We start from the raw sequence: 18259 nt of genomic DNA on the forward strand, positions 1-18259 counted from the left end.
AAGTGCACTGGTTGTGCTGCACTATGGTGAGGAGAAGGAAGGTAATCTCTTATGGAGGGAATTGTAGCAAAATTCAGCAGAACAGTTCAGTGTTTATGCTTTGGAGGTAAACCTGAGTTTAGTAAATGTATGTCAGTATGTCAAATGTAGTAGGCAAGCTGAAAAGGGACTTCTGATAACACAGTGTAATTCTCAGTTCTGGCACCAGCATGACTTTAAATAAGTCCCTTGCCTGTTCCCAGTCTTCAGGATGAATTCTCAGTATGCTGCTGTGGATGGTAGATGTGTAAGCTGTGAGGGTGGCAAGGGTGAGGAAATAATTCCTTACAGCCTCCTTTAAGATAAGACAGCAGTAATTCAGTGACTGGATCATCAGATGGGTTTCAGGTGACCTTTCAGTGGACTTGGTAAAAAGCAGGAAAAAGGTAGTGTTTATCTGAGCTGTATTTTAAATTGAAGTTCTTTTTATATCTCCAGAACACCATTTTGGGAGGAACAGCAAAGAGTGTTAAGGACAAAAACTGATGGACCATTACATCTTCCGAAATGAGCCTTTTCACACTTTCCTACTGGAAAATAACATGTCCTGAAGGTGAGTAGGTTTTGTATGTGACAGATGAGCTGCTGTTGTCTTGGGCCTTGCCCAAAGGCAGAACCACCCTCATTCCAGCTTGGCCTGACACTGCCTCTCTGGGCTGACACAACCCATGGAAACTTGCTTGTGAAAATGCGTAGTTTATCATCAGGAGAAACAGGGAGGAAGCGGGGAATATTTTCCACTAATGAATTATCATTGATTCAGAAGCCTTTGAAGAAGCTAGAGTGCTTAGTGAAAGAGGTGAGCCTTTGGGAACATGGATATTTTCTGGTGAGTGGAGAAAATTTAGGTGTTTTATTTGCAGCATGAGAAAGTTAAGCTTGTAAGACAAACTTTGGTTTAGTTTGGCAAGGATATTAAATTACATAAGGCATTTTCAAGTTTTGTTCCAGTCATACCTCAAATGATATTTTCAGTGTTCAGAAGAGCTGAAGGAGAGTGCTTGCTATCAAAGATGATAAAGTAATTTCCCCAAAGTAAAGAACATAATGCTTGAATGAAATTAAATCAGAATTGTATTTTGTAGAGTTTGGGATATCTTTTATGTTATTTTTGTACTCAGCCCCTTAGGGCTGTAGGCAATGACCGTACAGTTTTGTTTTAAAATCCTTTAGTAACAGAAATCAAAATGGGAAATGTTACATAAGTCCTGCACTCAACATTGAAATAAAACCAGCATTTCTGAGACAGTTAGGGTTTAAAATATTTTGGTTTAGACTTTACTCTCACTTTAATAAATAACATATAAAAAGAAGCCATTAGCTATGTAGGCCCAAGTTTGCCCACTTAGCAGCATTAATTCTTATTTTTTTTAATTAGGCTAATAAATTTGCCTTTCTGATGGCTACTTTGTTAATAATTTTTCCCTTGTTTTTTGGCATGAGCCAACTAGCAGTATTGGAGTGTAAAGGGTGAAAAATAGGTGGTTGTCAGTTGTCATTCTGCCTGCACAGAAATTGCTTGAAAATGTACAGCACTGGTGTCACAGGCCTTTTGTACATAAATGCTTTTCCATGTGAGGTAAAAATCCCAGTAGAACCTAGAGTGAACTCTTCATGTGCTTTTGTATGTTTGAAGCTCATTAGCCATGTGAGTTCCTTGAACATTTGTATATTTGGTAGCAGGAGAGCCTCTCAGGAATGTAGGACTTGACAGGTACAAGAGGATGCAGTGTCAGGGATTTTACTTGTTGAGGAAGAAAAGTCTTGTAGCTGGAGAGAAAAATACTGTTCACATTCATTGGTGCTCTTTGGTGTCTGGAATGATCTGCACAGTTCTGCATAAAAGGATGGAAACCTAAAAGCCCCAAAGCAAAAGGTGTGACTGAGTTCTAAAAGCTCTCTTGTCTTTCCTAAGTGCTTGTGTTTTCCTAGTGTCCTCTTCAGATGTTATCTGTGAACCTTCTGCCAAAAACCCTGTAAAGCTAGGAATCTCACTGGGAAATACTTTTCTGGTGTAGTCTGTGTTTTGCTGTTGTGTGGATGAGCACAAATATTTCCTGTGCCTCTTGCTTTCTCCTTTCCCAGTCTGTAAAAAGTGCAACTTTACTCTGTGGAGAAAGATTGTGCAACAGAGTGAAGAGTGAAAAGAGGATATTTTTTGCTGTTCTAAGGCTTCTTTGTTCTCAGAGGTCAGGAGGAGCTGAGCTCCAGTGATTTCATACACTCTCCTATTACCTGTTCTCATGCTGGCCAGAAGCCTAAAGGGACAGATCCTCCTCTGGATGAGTCATTAAGTAAATACCAGGCTGTGGTGGTATTCCTGCTCTGAGTACTTGTTCTTATTTCTTGTGTGTTGTTTACTCACTGTTTTCTTTGCTGCTATCACAACCCCAGCAGCTTTTGTCAGCACAGGGACTTCTCATGGTGTGCAGCTGGGGAGAGGCACCTGCACTGGAGCCAGGAGCTGTTCCAGCCTTGTTCATGGAGGGATTTTCAACAGTAACTGGGAAATACTTGGAGATGTTTCCAGTAAAACAGTTCTGGTTCCTGGCTCTTGATCACAGGCACCTTGCAAGGTGGCCTGTGGGCTGGATGTGGTGCCTGCTCCGGCTCCATCCCTCCTGCAGGACAGGGCATGGGAAGGAAGTGCATCCCATGGGGCACTGGAGCACACAGTGTTCTGAGCTGTCACTGGGGCCTTCAGCAGTTTGTTCCTGCTGGGCTGCTGCAGGGAGGGCTGCACCTCTGGGAGCCGTGCTCCTCCAGCAGCTGCTGCAGGATGATTGTAGAATCCTAGAACCATGCAATGATTTGTGTTGGAAGGGACCTTAAAGTTCATCCAGTTCCACCCCCCTGCCAGTCACTAGATCAGGTTGCTCAGGGCCCCATCCAGCCTGACCTTGAACAATTCCAGGGGGGTGGAAGCCACAGCCTCTCTGGGTAACATATGATGACATGGTGCATCTCCTGGAGGAGATTTGCAGCTTCCCTGGGGACAGGGACAAGGTGCTTCAAGTGTTTGTGCTCACTGGGAGGCTCTACTAGCAAGGGACAGGGGCACGTTATCCACTGGCCCATGCACCATGAGAGTGACTTGCAGTCTGCACATGTTCTGGTATTGGATAACCCCTGGGTTTTGTCTGGAGTCTGGATTTGTGTCTGTTTTTCATGTGGAGATTTGACTGTATCAGGCTTCCATCCTAACTATAAAACCTTGAATAGGTGTAGAGGTCCCTGGGAGAATCTCTCCTTGCCTGTCTGCCCCAGTATGTCATCGCTAATGGCCTTGTGGGATTTGAAAATGCCTTGGTGTTTGTGGATGAAATTCTTATCTCATTAGGACAAAAATATGCCATCAATTTAACCTGCATCTTGACAAAATATGGACAGTTTGAACCTGCGGCAAAAACTGGATGATGCTGTCCAGCCAGAATCAGTTACCATCCTTATTTTCTCTGAGAGAGAGAATGTTTACAGTGCTGCATGGCTGAGACTGTTCTGGGGGAGCTGACCAGGCCATTGGAGATCAGAGCTGTGAGGCAGAGCTGCATCAACTTCTATTTACATCTTTATTTTACTGATGCTTCCTTCAGGGCTTTGCTTATTCCCTTCTGCCAAGGGAAGCCCTCCCAGCAACCTCCAAAGACAAATAAGTCCAGCTCATGGTGTGGTTCTCTCTCTTTCCTGGGGATCCCAAGGGTTCCACATTACAAACTGCAAGCCCAGTAGGAGCTGCTGAGCTGTGGCACAAGCAGTGTGAGCAGCCTGAGACACACCAAGTTTACTGTGGGAAGACCCATAAGATTCATCCCCACACTGAGTTTACAGCCAGTGTTACAGCAGTGGATTTGACAGCTTGGCTGCTGGATGTATGTGGCCTTTCTGGGATGTTTCAGCTGCTGTGCTGGGAACCATTTGTTTTGCTTTAACTGGATGTGAAATATCACCATGGTGGCCTGATGGATTCCCTTAATGGCACAGTGTACAGTCAGCATCAGCCTGGGGTGAGCTGTTTGCCCACTGCACTGTAATTAACTTGCCTTGAAGAAAACTTCAGGAATTCCTGGTCTGGGACTTTTCTGTGCCAGGAGATGTCTGCAGCCCAGTTTAGTTAGAAAGTGTCAAGACTAAAACCACTGCACATCTTTCTTGTATTAAGATCTGCTGTTAAGAAAATAATTTTTACTAAGCAGAGAACTTTAGGCTGACATTTAATGAAGGGATGTTATGGTAAACTGTAAAAACCTGTAATCACATTGGAGGAAAAAGGAGCCATTGTTTCAGATTCCCATGGTGTTTTTTCTAGCTGCCTGAGTAAAACAATTCTCTTTCAAGATGTATTTTTCCTACATTTAAATATTGTGTGGATGCATTTTAAAATGTTTGATTATGTTCTGGTCATGTGTAACTTTTGGATACTGATTAGTAGATACAGGTGCAGTAATAAAGAAACTGTAAATTTGCCAGGTAGCATTGCTTGTCTGCAGGTCCCTTTATCAAATAAGATTATATTGTTTCTCAAGCACATTGCACTTGCCATCTTGAAGCAGAATTACATTTCTGTTAAAAGAATGTTTGCTCAGTGCTTCTAGGTAAAGGAGAATTCAGCATTACTGATAAGGACCACAATCCACTTTTATTTAATTCATTAACCACTTGGCTTGGTCTCCATTCTCTGGTGCCTGAGCATTTCATATCTTGCTATTTTGGAGTAGCTGTGTTTAGAAAACTGCTCAGTTTTTTGTATTCTGATGTCTGTTACCACTTTTTTTTTGCACTGAAATCCTAACCACTGTCTTTGAGGTGATGCATCTTTTTTAATTTCTACTTTATTCTCTGGTTTTCTCTTTTTTGGTTTACACGATGATGATAAAAGCAACCAGTTTATGCTGGGGTCGATTTGATTATAATAAATTCCTTCTCTCCTTCCTTAAGCCCCAGTGCAAATGAAGAAAGCTGAATTTACTGTCTATTCTTCATGCCTTTTTGTCCAGGGCAGAAGAAAATTAAACTATTTTGACCTTTCTTTGACACTTGCAGTCAGCAAAGATGAGGGCAAAGGCTTTATAAAAGTAAATGAAGTCAGTATTGTTTTCTTCTAAAATAGTTACTAATGGGCTCTAGTGTGCTCCAGGTAAAGTCCCAGTCTGTGAAGGCAAGTGCAGGCAATCTCAGCTGCTATTTCGTCCACCTTCAAGGTTTTGTCCATCTGTGAAGTGCCCTGTGGCAGAGGTTTGGGGTGCTGGCTCTCAGTGGGTACCACACACCTTTGGTGAGCTCTGTCCTGCCTTTCTCCTGGCATTGCTGGTGCTGCCAGAGCATCCCTGGGTGGAGTCTGGGCAGGGCTGGCTGAAATCAGGGGCTCTGCCACTGGTACATGACATGGAGCAGAAAGAGGACTCACAGTAAACTGGATGGTTTCATATAATCCCACAATGGTTTGGGTTGGAAGGGACTTTAAAAATCATCTCATTCCACCCCTGCCATGGACAGGGACTCCTTCCACTATCCCATCTCGCTCCAAGGCTTGTCCATCCCAGCCTTGGTCACTTCCAGGGATGGGGCAACCTGTGCCAGGGCCTCCTCACCCTCACAGGGAAGGATTTCTTTCTGTCATCCAATCAAAATCTCTCATCTTTGAGTTTAAAATCATTCCCCCTTGTCCTGGCATTCTCCATTACAGCTGTAATTTAGGAGGGAAAAGAGTGTGCATAGTTTACCATCCAAAACCTGATTGTGTGCTGCTACTTTGAATTTTCTGTTGTATTTGGAAAATAGAGCTGTGTTCTCTTAAATGGTTGTGCTCTGTCCTGAGAGGGAAGGTAAGAAGGGGAAAACTTAATGTTTGCTTGACAGAATGTTGAAACAGTAGCGGAGGATGTTGTATCTCAGTCCAGGTAATTTCAGGTCTAACAGAACTCCTGCTTACACTTTGTATTCCTGCTTCTCTTCTGTGTATTTTGTAGACAGCTGTGCTTGCACTGGCTGCCTTATCTCAGAGGTGATTACACTGGTATCTTTATTTGCTCTGCCCTGTGCTGATACCAGCCCTCAGCCAGCCCTCTCTGTTTCCAGCCCCAGCACAGGCAGAGTGGAGGTTGCACAATGAGCTGGTGCTTAATGCCTTGCTCATGGATGGCAGAGTGTTCACTGAGAAACTGGACAGAGTAACTTGGTGGTGAACACAAACTGTGCTTGCTTCTCTCAAGCACAGACTGCAGGAAATGGAAACCAGCCCTGATTTTTTTCCTGATAGAAGAGTTTCCAAACAGGTTATGTGTCTCCAAGTAAAGACTTTTCTGGATGCATGTCTCTAGAAAGTCATAATACATTTATGTAGTGTGCTGTCTCTGGCAGTTAAAATGATTGGCAGTTTTTGGGAAGTGCCATCTGAAAAATGCAAGGGATTTGCTTTCTCCTGGTACAGTACAGAAAATTTCCCTTTGCTGTTTCCCCGCCAGAAATGACACAGCTCTGTAATGGAGTAAGGTGTAGGTCACTGCAGTTTGCATTTTGCTTTACTCTGAAAAGAGCTTATCCCTTGAGAGGTGCTCTTGGTGTTGTTCAAAAACTGCTGCTGCCATCAGGCAACCCAAGTTTGTGTGAAAAATGGGCTTGTGCAGAAATGAATTTGCATCCCTTAAAGAAATTAATTGTGCCAGTATTGGACATCAGGTGATACAGAGTAAAGGTCAGAGTTTGAGATGAGTGCACTTAAAAATTCCTCCCCTTTGGCTTGGGTGGCTGAACGTGATAATTTAGATTAAAACAGGCCAAGGGAGCCACTGTGTAGCCAGCTTTTGAAAGCCAGGCCTTTTAGCTCCATGCCTAAACTAGTGGATGCAATTATACATTTCATTTATGTGTAATATTTACTGAAGTTTCTGTTCTTAAGTGTGATAAATGTTTGGGCAAAAAATCCATCTTGCATAAGGAATAGCTCTGTTGTAAGGTTGGATAGAAATTTAGCTTATTGTGAGCTCTTGGAATGAATGCTGTTAAATGAGTTTTTCTGAATTTTCTTAACACGGAAGGATTTTTATAAAACAAGTTCATATATATGATTTTTTACATATATATGTGTGTATACATATATATATATATATATATGACTAGAGATGTGTCCAGTAAAAACGGGCAATTTGATTAAAGCAGGAATTTAGGGAAGCGTTAGAATGGTTGCCTGGGGCTTCAGTGTGATTTTGCAGTGCTCTGGATGGTTAATACAGAATAGACTAACTGCTAGGACAGAGAAGCCCAGAATAATTTTCCTTGTCCCAGTTAAGTCAAGAACTATTAGAGCAGTGGAAATAAGGTTTCAGCAAGAGGGGAAGAAAGGGTGAGGGACATGTCGGCTCTCAGTCTTGATGGTTCGAGGGGAGAGTAACAGAATTTGGAATGGAAGGGTGAGTAGCAGTTACCAGTGAAAATAGACTAATGTTGCATGTAAATGCATTAGGAATGATTTTCATTCTTTCTGGTGCTTTTTTAAAAAAACAAACCAAAAAAAGCTAGATGAATATTTGCAGTAAGACATGGAGGTTAGAGGAATATGGGATTTTCCTTGACCTACATGTTTGTCAGGAAAGGCTTTTTCTCTGCTTTCAAACTTGATGTTTGAGCCATTTTGAGTAATTTCTCTCCAACCAAGTCCCACCAAACTGTGCTACACCACTGGCCATGCAGGAGTTTGACCCTCATCCCATGGCTTTGCTTCCCTGGTGCTGGAAGCAGGGAGGGCACAGCAGCTCAGAGGCTCCAATAAACCCCTTTCACTGTCTAGCTCATACTTAAATGTTTGGAGGAATGGCATCAAGTGCTTTTTAAATGTACCTTTCCCACCTTTTCCTAAGGTATATTTTTCTCCTGTCATGTCTTGAGGTGTCGGATTGTGACACTGCAGTAGAAGTAACATTTCTGAGCAGTATAGTGAAGGACCAGGCCCTTGACAGGGATTGTGTGAGAGGAATCTTTAACCTTCTCTCTGCAGCACCCCATGGTGGTTCACTGGGAACTGCTCAGGAAGCAGAATTTCTAGTCTCTTTTGGAAGTAGTGGAAGGGTAACAAGACAACTGGGAGGAATGAGAAGGTGTTGTGATGTTACTCAACAGCCCCATATGCAGCTGTGCAGGCTGTGTGCCCAGTAGCCACAACCAGGAACCTTTATTTTTTCTGGCTGATAGTCTTCTAGTCCCAGGGGACCATCAATAAGGGACCTGTGAGAAGAAATGGGCTCCTTGCTAAAGGAGATGTTCTGTTCCGCTCTTCTTTGCAAGGCTCTAACTCAGCATTGTGCTTGAGGATTGATCTTCAGAACTAATTTCTGGTAGTGCTTTATCTTTATTCTCCTGTCAGCAGTCTGGCTTCAGAACCCTCCATACCTCATTCCATTATTCCCTTGGCCAAGGGAATGTTGAATGCAATACTCTTGAGCAGTTCATTTGCTTGTTCTGTCTCTGGGGTGACCACAAGAAGATGGACCAGTGTGTTCAGGCTTCCAGGAGGTACTGCAGGGCCTAGAGAACATACTCCTGCCCATTCTGAACTCATGATGTGTCTGCAGCAAGAGAAACTCTTCTCACACTTGGGTAAAAATATAGTCCCTTCCCTTAGTCTCCCTGGTTGGTATTTTGCAACATCAGGGTTAGTTTCTGTGGTTTTCAGGTTAAAATACATATGCTCCTGTGTAGCTGAGATTCATTATCTGTACAACACATTTGCTTTTAAATTACTGAGAGCAATGAGCCTCTGTCTGCAGTGCCTCCCTCCCATAGAGCACATGGGAAGGAAAAAGTTTGATCAACCTGTTTGTTACAGAGGAAAGGCAAACCCAGAGGGGAGGCAGAAAGGACCATTAGATGTTCTTTTCTTCTCTGCAAGCTCCTCTCATGTGCAAAAGGAAATTGCTCTTCTTGTCATCTCAGATGATTATATTCACAAAATCCGACCCCAAAATATCATCCCTGTATTAGACACTGACCAGCTACAGTCAGAATCTTATTTTGTGCCTTTATTTTGATTACCTTTGTTACCTTGGGCACTTGGCAGGAGCAAAAAGCCTCATCATTCTGATTGCTTCAGTTTCCCAAGATGTCTTTAGAGAGAAAACGTTTCCTGAGCTTTGTTGCAACCTCCTAAGTAGAATTTGGTCTCTCTGGGAATCATGTGAGATCAAGTGATTGCCTGGAGCAAGAGAAGGTACTGAAGCTGCAATAGCAAAGACCTTGATATCAAAGGCCACCTGCTACTGCTCTCCATCTCTTCAGCCTTAAATTACCAGGTTATAAATTCATCCTGTGTTCCTACAGAATGGCTGGTAGGTACTCAGCAGGTGAGCTGGGCTATTTCTCAGGGAATTGTTCAAATTTGTATCCCAGCCAGAAATTTCCTCCTGCATAAACTTTTGTCTAGTCTTCACAAGACATACTGAGTTGTCTTTTGGCCTTCTTCCTGTGTGCTTCTCTTACTATTTTCTTGGTTTTCCTGATGTCAGTCAACAAATCCATGTCAGCATGTAGCTTTGACCTTCAGGTTTGCAACCCAGCTTACAGAGACAGGAGACAGGAGTAGAAAATACTGTCCCACAGTAAAATTCTAATAGTTGTCTGTTTTTTCCCCAAGCCTTGGTTTATTGATCAGCTTGTGTAAAGAATTTCTTATGAAAAACTTAAATGAACTCCTGAACATTTTCTGGTTGAAGGAAATGGAGAAAAACATCTCACAGTCTATATTGATGTGGCTGAACTACACATACACACAGAGCATTGATTAACCTGAGTCTTCTGCTCACAGTGTGTTTTTTCTTTACTGTGCTCAGAGAGAAATGCATTTCTAGCAAGCTGAGGTTGTATTTATGGAATGAACTGTGTTGTAATACTTATGGAAAAATCTCTGCTAGGACTACTGTCCACATCCAGGCCTGCAGGCCTGTGATCCATCTCTGATGGCCTGGTCACATACCTTGTGGCCTTTCCTCACCTTGGATCTCCAGCATAAAGGACACAGCATCTTTTTAGTCATTTTGTTTATAAGCAGCTTTTGTAGTTTAGTTTAGTGTAGCTGTTCTAAAATGTTTTCATTTCAGCCTAAACACAGATGTAGTGGCCCCATCAGTGCTGTGTAGGCTCATGTATTGCAGTGCATACATGTGGCATTATTTTTTCCTTTGGTTTGTTTTGTCTGCTGTTTGGCACAAGAGAGACTCCCCATGTCTCCCTGCTGCCAGCAATTACAGACAGGTGCCAGTCCCCAGTGGGAATGCACATCTCCAGCCAATATTTACAGCTGGTTCTGACCTAGAGGAATGGAGCTGCTGCTGTCAGTGGAGGTGAGGGAAGTTTCCTTTTGACTGTCCAGTGAGAAGCAAGATGTAAAATGCAGCTCTGGTGATGGCTGGAAGAAGGTTTTGATGGTTTTTTTTTATGGCTCAAGCTATTTAATGTGTCTGTGCTTTCCTCTGAGGCAGAGGGTCCTGGTTTGGGGGGTAACTGTCCTGGTAAGGAGGGAGCCTCCCTGGCACAAAGGATGCCTGGCTGAGTCTCCTGAGCTGTTCTGTGAGTGTGTCCTAGAGCTGATTCCCTGGAGTGTTCTCCCTTCTGCAGTCTTGGTACCATACCAGGGTGAAGTCAGCAGTGTTTGGTAAGAGATGGAGCTGCTTCCCCTACTCAGTGCCATCTACCTTGTATATTCAGAGTGAGTTTCTCAGAAGAAAAAATCACATTGTGTGTGTCACAGGAGGTTGCAGTTACAGTGGAATTGTATCATAATGTGTCAGTGCAAGTGTTTAATGCTTTCTGTCATTTGAGTAGCAGTGCACACCAGCATTTTCCTTGTCATCTGTATCTTTTTAGTGTTGGACTTAGCTTCTTCTCCAGAGGCCTGCAAAGGTCATTGTTTTACAAGGAGAAATGCCATGACATCAGCTTTTGGGAAGCTGAAAATCCAGAGCAGCCAGCAGTCACAATTGAGGTCCTGCTTTATCAGAGGTGATACCTTCCTGTGTCAGGTGTGTGTGGAAGAGTCCAGGGTGCTGTCCTGGCATTGCAAGGTTTTTCCCAGCAGCTAAATGCAGTGAAAAAGAGACTTGTGATGTGTCTATACCTACAGTGAGTAGTTGTGTCCTTGGAGGTTAATTGGGGCTGTGCTGTGGATTTCTGTTTCCTCCTAATTTTTCTCACAAGCAGAAGACTACTTGTTGGAGTCACATCTCACTGTCACTTCCTCCCAGCCTTGAGATGAATGCAAAATGTAAGAATACTAGTGTATATGTTTTTAAATGTTTGTGCTTTCAAAAGACAAAAATCTGTACTCCTGGATGACCTTCACTTGTAATGTGGAGGTTTTCCAGAGGGTGGGCAGATTTCAGTAGCATTTGTTGTGCCCTGTTCCCTACCTTAGCAGTGTGTGCAGCTGGATGAGCCTCTCCTACTGGGAGTGAGGAAGACTAAGCCAAAGGGTTTCCTGCTCTCATTCTGAGCTTGTCCAGGCAGTTCTTGGGCATAGCTGGCTTTGGGGTAAGTGACATAATTCCAGTAAAACAGTTATGCTGCTGGAATAAAATCTGGGTCTAACTGAACCTTTGTGCTTGGTTTTAGCAAAGCCACATTTCTCTTTAGGATTGCAGACTGGGAGGAAGATTAGCTATGCTGGTGGAGGCAGCAGAGGAGTTGTTTGGATTTCAGCAAGTGCATATAGATGCAGGGAAAAGAGTGAGGTTTGAGATGAGAGAGATTTAAGGAGGGAAAGGAAATAGCCTTCTCTCTGATGGTGAAGGGGAAAGAAGCAGATAATGGTGACCAGGTGGCAGTCTAAGGGAATCAAAGAGCAAGAAAGGGAAGAAGAATGGAGCTGAAGATCTCACAGGGGTCATGGAACGCATTAATTTCTTTTTCAGACTCTTCTTGCACTTTAGGCAGGAAGAAACACTTATTAGCAACTTTTCTTCAGGATTTATCTAACCAATTTGAGCTTACTGTTTTGAGTACGATGGGAATAACTCAAGGAAATGATGGGGAAAGAATGATCCTTACTGATACATTTAATTTGTTAGCAAAGGAGCACAGGGAGAAAGTCAGTCCTTGTAGGGGTAGTTTTGCAAGAGGAACAGTTCCAGCTGGGTCCTTTTTCTGCTCCTAGGGCTCTGGGGATCCATTTTCTTCTGTGTTTCCATGTGCATCTTCCTTCTGTGGTTCTCCAGTTTCACAGTGTTCTTAGCAGGCAGCATGATGCCTTTTATCAGTGATCTGCAGCCCTGGCTGCTTCCTCAGGTGTGGTGCAGTAGCTCTTGTTATCCCCTGCACTGTGCTGGGCTGGCAGAGCTGTGAAATTGAGGGTTGGGAGCACTCCAGAGCTCCCTCCCTGTGTGCTGCTCACCCTGGTGCTGCTGCCCCAAGCAGAGGGAAGGGAGCTGAGTGTGGGACTGGCTTGTGCAGCTCTGTCTGTAGTGTCAGGTATGAAAATCTCCCTGGTGCTGTTCTGCTATTTTATTTTATACTTATGTTCTCACTGTGTGTCATCTAGAAATCAAAGCAGGAGTGTGCAGTTAAGCAACAGCAGCAAAACTCTGCTTACTACTTATCTGCTGCTTTGCTCAAATTAAACATTTATGGGGCCAGAGACTCCTCACTGCTCCATCTCAAATCTTTCAGCCTCCTACACTATGATGATTTTTCTCTTTGCATTTTGACACAGCTCCTCTTAGAAATACAGTGAAATCAAATTATTCTCCACTTGTCTCTCTCCCCACCTTTCCTTTGTGTCCCCAGTTTGCTTTTTTCCCTTGACCATGACATATGGGGAGCAGCTGTTGGTAGAATCAATGCTTTTATTGAGGCTGAGTTGAAGTTTCCCTGCAGTCTGATGGGCAGAGATGTGCTCTCAGTTATTGGTGCCTGTTTCTTGGTCTGTTCCAAGGTGGTGTGATTGTGTAGGAGCTCCTCACTGCTGGAAGCAGGGAATAACCCAATGCTGCAGCACATTGCCTGTTGATGCTCCAAGCTGTGTTGCTGACTTGGTCTCCATGGAGAGCGGTGGGATGTTCCCAAGGCCTGCATCTCATCTGCCCCTGCTTTGTGGCCTGGAGTCAAACCTGGACAATAGTTCTGTTCCTTGGGCATGCTGGACTGCAGATAACTTTTGCACAAATAGGGTTGTTCCTGAGCCTTGCCAGACACTTCTAGAGGACCTAGTGCTCAATTTACCCTTCCAGAGCATGGTCTACTTCTTTGATTTGAGTTTGATAGCTTGAAGCAGTGCTGCATGGATGCTGAAAGCCCACGCTCCTAAAATAGATCGAGTAGAACGAGCACTTTAGTGCTGACTCCTCTTCAGGAGAGGAGAGGGAAGGTAACAATGAGCAGATGGCAGGTATTAGTCATATCACCTGATATATCTGAGCACCTCAGACCCCATGGCACAAAGGTGCTGGGGGAACCTAGAGGGAAGGAATCCTCCCAGCAAACCAGGCTGGCTGTTGGAGTGGCACAGGATACAGGCAGAGGGACCTGAGAAAATGAGGGGACTTGCAGCCAGATGCTAACCTGAGGAAAATATGTTCAGAGTGCCCTGGCCAGAGCCTGGGCCTGCATTTATCTGCACAGTTTTCCAAGCCATTCCCTCATGTATTTGACAAGCCCTCAGAGCATCACTCCTTGGGGCTCCCATGCTTTGTTCCCTCTGCACAAGGGGTCCAACAAAGGTCCAGGTACTTCAGAAATAACTGAATTCCCCAATTTCAGGATCAGCTGGAATGACATTATCCTAGCTTCTGCTCTAATAAATGCAGTGCAGAAGCTGCTTGATCTTTTCCTGTATATCTAAACTGCCAGCGTGCACCTTGCAGTCGAGCTGGTCCTTGGTATCCACGTGTTGGCCCTGGCCCAGCTGGCAGTGGGCTCCCAGGAGAGCCTGGAGATGCTCCCTCCTGCTGATGTGCTGGGAACACGGCGTGGAAATGAAATGTAGAATCTGTGCAGTCCCTTACACAGCAGTGGTTTCTGGCAAACTTCACACTATGGAGCAAGTAGGGCATGGAGGTGCCTGCAGTGGAAGTGCTGCACTTCCAGTTGCTTGCTCTGGCTGCTCTGTTTGTATAATCATTTACTTCCTACCCAGCCTGGCTAAAAGGCAGCTGTGGGCACAGTAGAGGGAAGGGAGGTCCAAATTTGGGCTCTTTTTACTCCCCTGTGCACAGGTGGGGTCGTCAGGAATCACAGCATTGATATGCTCTCCATGAAGAATGGCTTTATTTTTAGTTTTTTACCCCATTTGTTTTGGGTTTTTATTGTTCTAAGTTTTCAACAGCAGAGGCTGAATGTGTGGTCTCCTCCTTTTTCTTGTCTTTTGTTTCAAGTTTTTGGCAATAATTCCTAAAGAGCTGCTCTGCTGGAGTTACTGCCATCATTTTTCAGACTTGTGCTCAGCCCTCTACAGAAGCCAAGCACCCTGTGGGCCTCTGAATTACACATCCCATTTTGGTGGCACCTTGCATCCTTGGGCTTCAGCTTCTGCCAAGCACCTAATTAATGTAGGAAGGGAGTAAAACTTCTGCTGTGATACATAAGGGGTTAAACTAAGCTCTGTTTATTAGTGTTGATGCTTTAAATTGTGCCAGAGCATTTGAAAATGCAGCAGTGGACAGGGCAGCAGGCAGTAAACACCGTTAAATGACAATACTGTTCAATATTTGCTGTTAATTGAGAGAGGCAGCAGCTGCTGGTATGCAGCTTCAGCCAGGATGAATTAGTAATGAGTCTGTAACTGGGTGCTTTTTTTTTCTGGTTTAAGGTTGCATCAGCCCTTTATAGTTCAGTAACATGATTGGGATAGAAATAAAAATCATAGCATGCCCTAAATTGAAGATTTTGTTTTGTTTTTGTTTTCCAGTGAGTTGTCATGGAGCTTGGTGTGAGTGATAAATTTGACAGCAGTAATAAAACTGCCTTGTATTTAAGAACCAAATTTAAAGATTTTGGTTAGCTTTTCCCGTGTGGCAGCCAGTGGGAATGCAGCAGGCAAAGCGAGCTCCTCCTTTGAAAGAAGGCACTTTTGTTGGGTTTTCAGATGTTTTCAGTTCAAACAGGAGTTTTGGTTCAAGTTTCTTTGCTGACACTGCTGTGGGTATGAGAGAGTTCTGTCCCTTGCTGCAGGAGGAGAGGGAGCACTAATTCAACATTTCCTTTGTCCTTTCCTTGCACTTTTGCTATGGTGTGTGTTGAGCTTAACCTTTGAAAACTCTCTGATAAGCTGTTATCAGCCAACAGTTAAAATAACAAACCTTTCCACCTTGCTGGGTTGGGATAGGGACTTTCCAAGGCTTCAGAGCCATGGTGTGGAACAGGAACATCATTAATCCAGAGCAGCCAGGCTGGGGGCAAAGTTTTCTCTCTGAAGAAAGCAGCCACAGCTGCTGCTTTCATGCTGTTTACGTAACCTGCCCTGTAAGTATTTATTTTGCACAAAACGCTTTATTTTGAGCTGTAGATGTTGTTGTGAAAGGTCAAAACTCTGTTCTAGTGGTTTTTAGCAGATCTGAAGTGGGGTACAGGAAATGAAATTCCAGCTCAGTGGAAAACAATGCCAACAGTCCTATTGATTTCAGCACAGCTTGGCTTTCATCACAAGTAGAAGAATTTTGAAGCAAATAATGTTATGTTTGTTCAGTTTGTTAAACAAAAATCCATCTGCAGGGGTTTGCACTTGAATCCAAATACTTGGAATTCTCCTGGTATTTTGGTAGGATGAGAAATACTAGATTGAAAGAATTCTTTGGGTCCACAATGATTATGTTAGAGGAGAAAAAGAAAATTCAATCAGCAGGTGTGTTTGTACCCGTGTTCCCAGCAGGGGTGGTTTCTGTATTGCACACCTTTGGCTTTTGGGTCTCTCCTGTTCACACTGGCAGTTTTTACACTGTGAGTAAGTGCTTTTATGCATCCTTAAGAGCTTGAAGCTGCCACACACCATGCTGGCTTCTGGACTGGATTATAGAGGCATGAAATCTTTCAGGTTGGATGTGGGAAGCAAGTGCTAGAAGCCAATCCAAGGCTGTAAAAGGTGGTGGTAAATGGGACTGCAGGAAGAGCTGAACTTGTCTGGTGCTGAAAGTCCTCCAGCTCCACAAGTCCCTTCCCATTTAGGCACTGACCATTCCCACCTTGGCTGCCAGTGATAAATGGTGGTTTCAAACCAGTCCTTAAAACCTGTATTTTTTTTTTTTCATGTGAAATACAGTAATTTATTCCAGTGGCATTTGGCCAACTTTGGGCATCTGGTGTCTCATGTTTTTTATGAACATCTCTCCAATTTTCTCTGCTGTTTCCTATACATGTATATGATTTGTGTTTACAAGGATAAGGTATTCTAATGTATTTTTTCCTATTTTGTGTGATTTTGATTCTTTCAATCTTATTATTGTTTCATCTGTAGTATTGCTTACAGAATTTGTTTTCTTAAGCAAGAAAATAAACCTTGTACTTACATGTACCATTTCCTGTCTTAAAATAGTGGGGAAAATTATAATTACTTTCTTTTGAGGCTTTTTTCATTGATTTAGTAGAACCATGTAATTTTCTTGTGAATAAAGGCAAATATTTATGTTTTAATACATAAAGTGTAAACTCTAAAGTTTGTCTAATAAAACTGTTGAGATACATGTATGTTTACTCTAGAGTTTATTTTGAAATTGTTCTGTGATTAAAATAGTTAATGCAGGCCTGGTATGGGGCACAGGTTCTGCAAATTGGTACCTTCCTGTGCAAGAATCTTGTTATATCACCATCCTCCTGTCAATGTAGCCTGACCCAGACCTCACAAGCTTCTCCTTATTGGGAATATGGAATTGCCTGTCCTGTTTTTGTGGCAAACCAGCAAAGATAAGGAGAGATATAAAATGAAATGACAGTGGTGACAAAACTTAGTATTTTTCTCAAAGAATTGGCCCTTGCTCTTCAGAAAAAAAATTTGAAATGTGCTGAACTTCCCAAACATTGGGAGTGGCCTTGAGAGGAGCTGAATTGTGGTGCAGAACATGAGGCAGGTGGTGCCACATGGATTTTTTTTTTTTTGTCTAAAGTCTCTTAATTCTGGCAGGAGACTGTGCTGGTATTTCTAACCCTCTTCCTCAGTGGTGTAGTAGCTTGGTTCTGTCTGAAGGATGCTGAAGCATATGAGGAAAACCCTATGTGTGGGTAGAGAGAAACTCTTTTAAGACCAGGTAGTTTCTTGTTTGCATTAAAGTTCTGTAGTTTCAAGGTGTTGATTTATCTTTAATTTTATGTAGAGCTGGGCTAAGTCTTGCAGCCTGTTAAATTTGGGGAGATGGGTGTGTGGGTGGAAAAAGTGCAGTGGGCTCAGGACTGGGAGTCTCAGTAGTTGTTGTCTCTCTCCTTGCATGGTTCTGGTAGTAACAGGAATAATGATATTTTGAGTTGTATGTACGTAGGAGGACTGAAGTAAGTTATGCTTTTCCTAAAATTTGCTTAAAATTAGGAAAACAAATAGCTTGGAGTTTGAGTATAAAATTAAGTGTAAAATATCATTAATAGATTACCTTGATGTATGTTATTTTACAGGCTAATCCAATCCTGATGTAATTTTGTAATGTGGAAAGCTCTGAGCTCTTTTACTGGAGCTACTTGCTTAATTTAGATTAAAATTGTACCATAAAAGGATTATAGAGTGTGTGCCTGTGCTAAGAAAGGATGTACTAAATATGCTGAGGTATTTTTCTACTCCCAGCTCCTTTTTGAAACTGCATACTTAATTTTGGATGTTCTCTGCTGCCTTCGAATGTGCCACGTAACATCACGATGTGCTGCGGGGATGTGTTGGCTTGATCTTGGGAGCATTTTCTCAATGCACTTCAGCAGGGTTCTGAGCTTCCTTGTTCTTTCCAGAGAGAAGAATTCAGTGCTGGACTGTCCTAAACACTACCCATGGTGCAGCTTCCGAGGACAGCTTGATTTCTGTGACTTGAAGAGGAGGCACATGTGCAGTGAGCCAAGAGGACATGGGCTTCCAGTGCATCTGGAACAATGATCAGGTACCAGCAGTTGTTGATATTCAAATTGTAACCAGTCAGAAACTCAAAGAGATATCAAATGATAATGTGCTCACTCCTGCAGTTGTCCTAAAATTCTAAATACACTTGCCTTTCTAAGGTAGGGATGAGCTGAGTTCACCTTCTTGTTTTATGTTGTGTCCAAAGCCATTTCCCTGCTG

General features: G+C 43.1%; 1 protein-coding gene across 1 annotated transcript in view; it reads left to right on the top strand.

Annotated features, from left to right (window-relative positions):
* Positions 1-474: 474 nt before the first annotated feature.
* MAP3K13 (mitogen-activated protein kinase kinase kinase 13) overlaps positions 475-18259 on the top strand; it is a 63397-nt gene continuing 45612 nt past the window's right edge. Inside the window, 2 exon segments of the mRNA XM_031060305.1 lie at positions 475-592; positions 17935-18080. The gene's annotated coding sequence lies outside the window, so the exon portion shown is untranslated.

This window comes from Geospiza fortis, unplaced genomic scaffold (assembly GCF_000277835.1).
Source record: "Geospiza fortis unplaced genomic scaffold, GeoFor_1.0 scaffold118, whole genome shotgun sequence".
Taxonomy (NCBI): Eukaryota; Metazoa; Chordata; class Aves; order Passeriformes; family Thraupidae; genus Geospiza; species Geospiza fortis.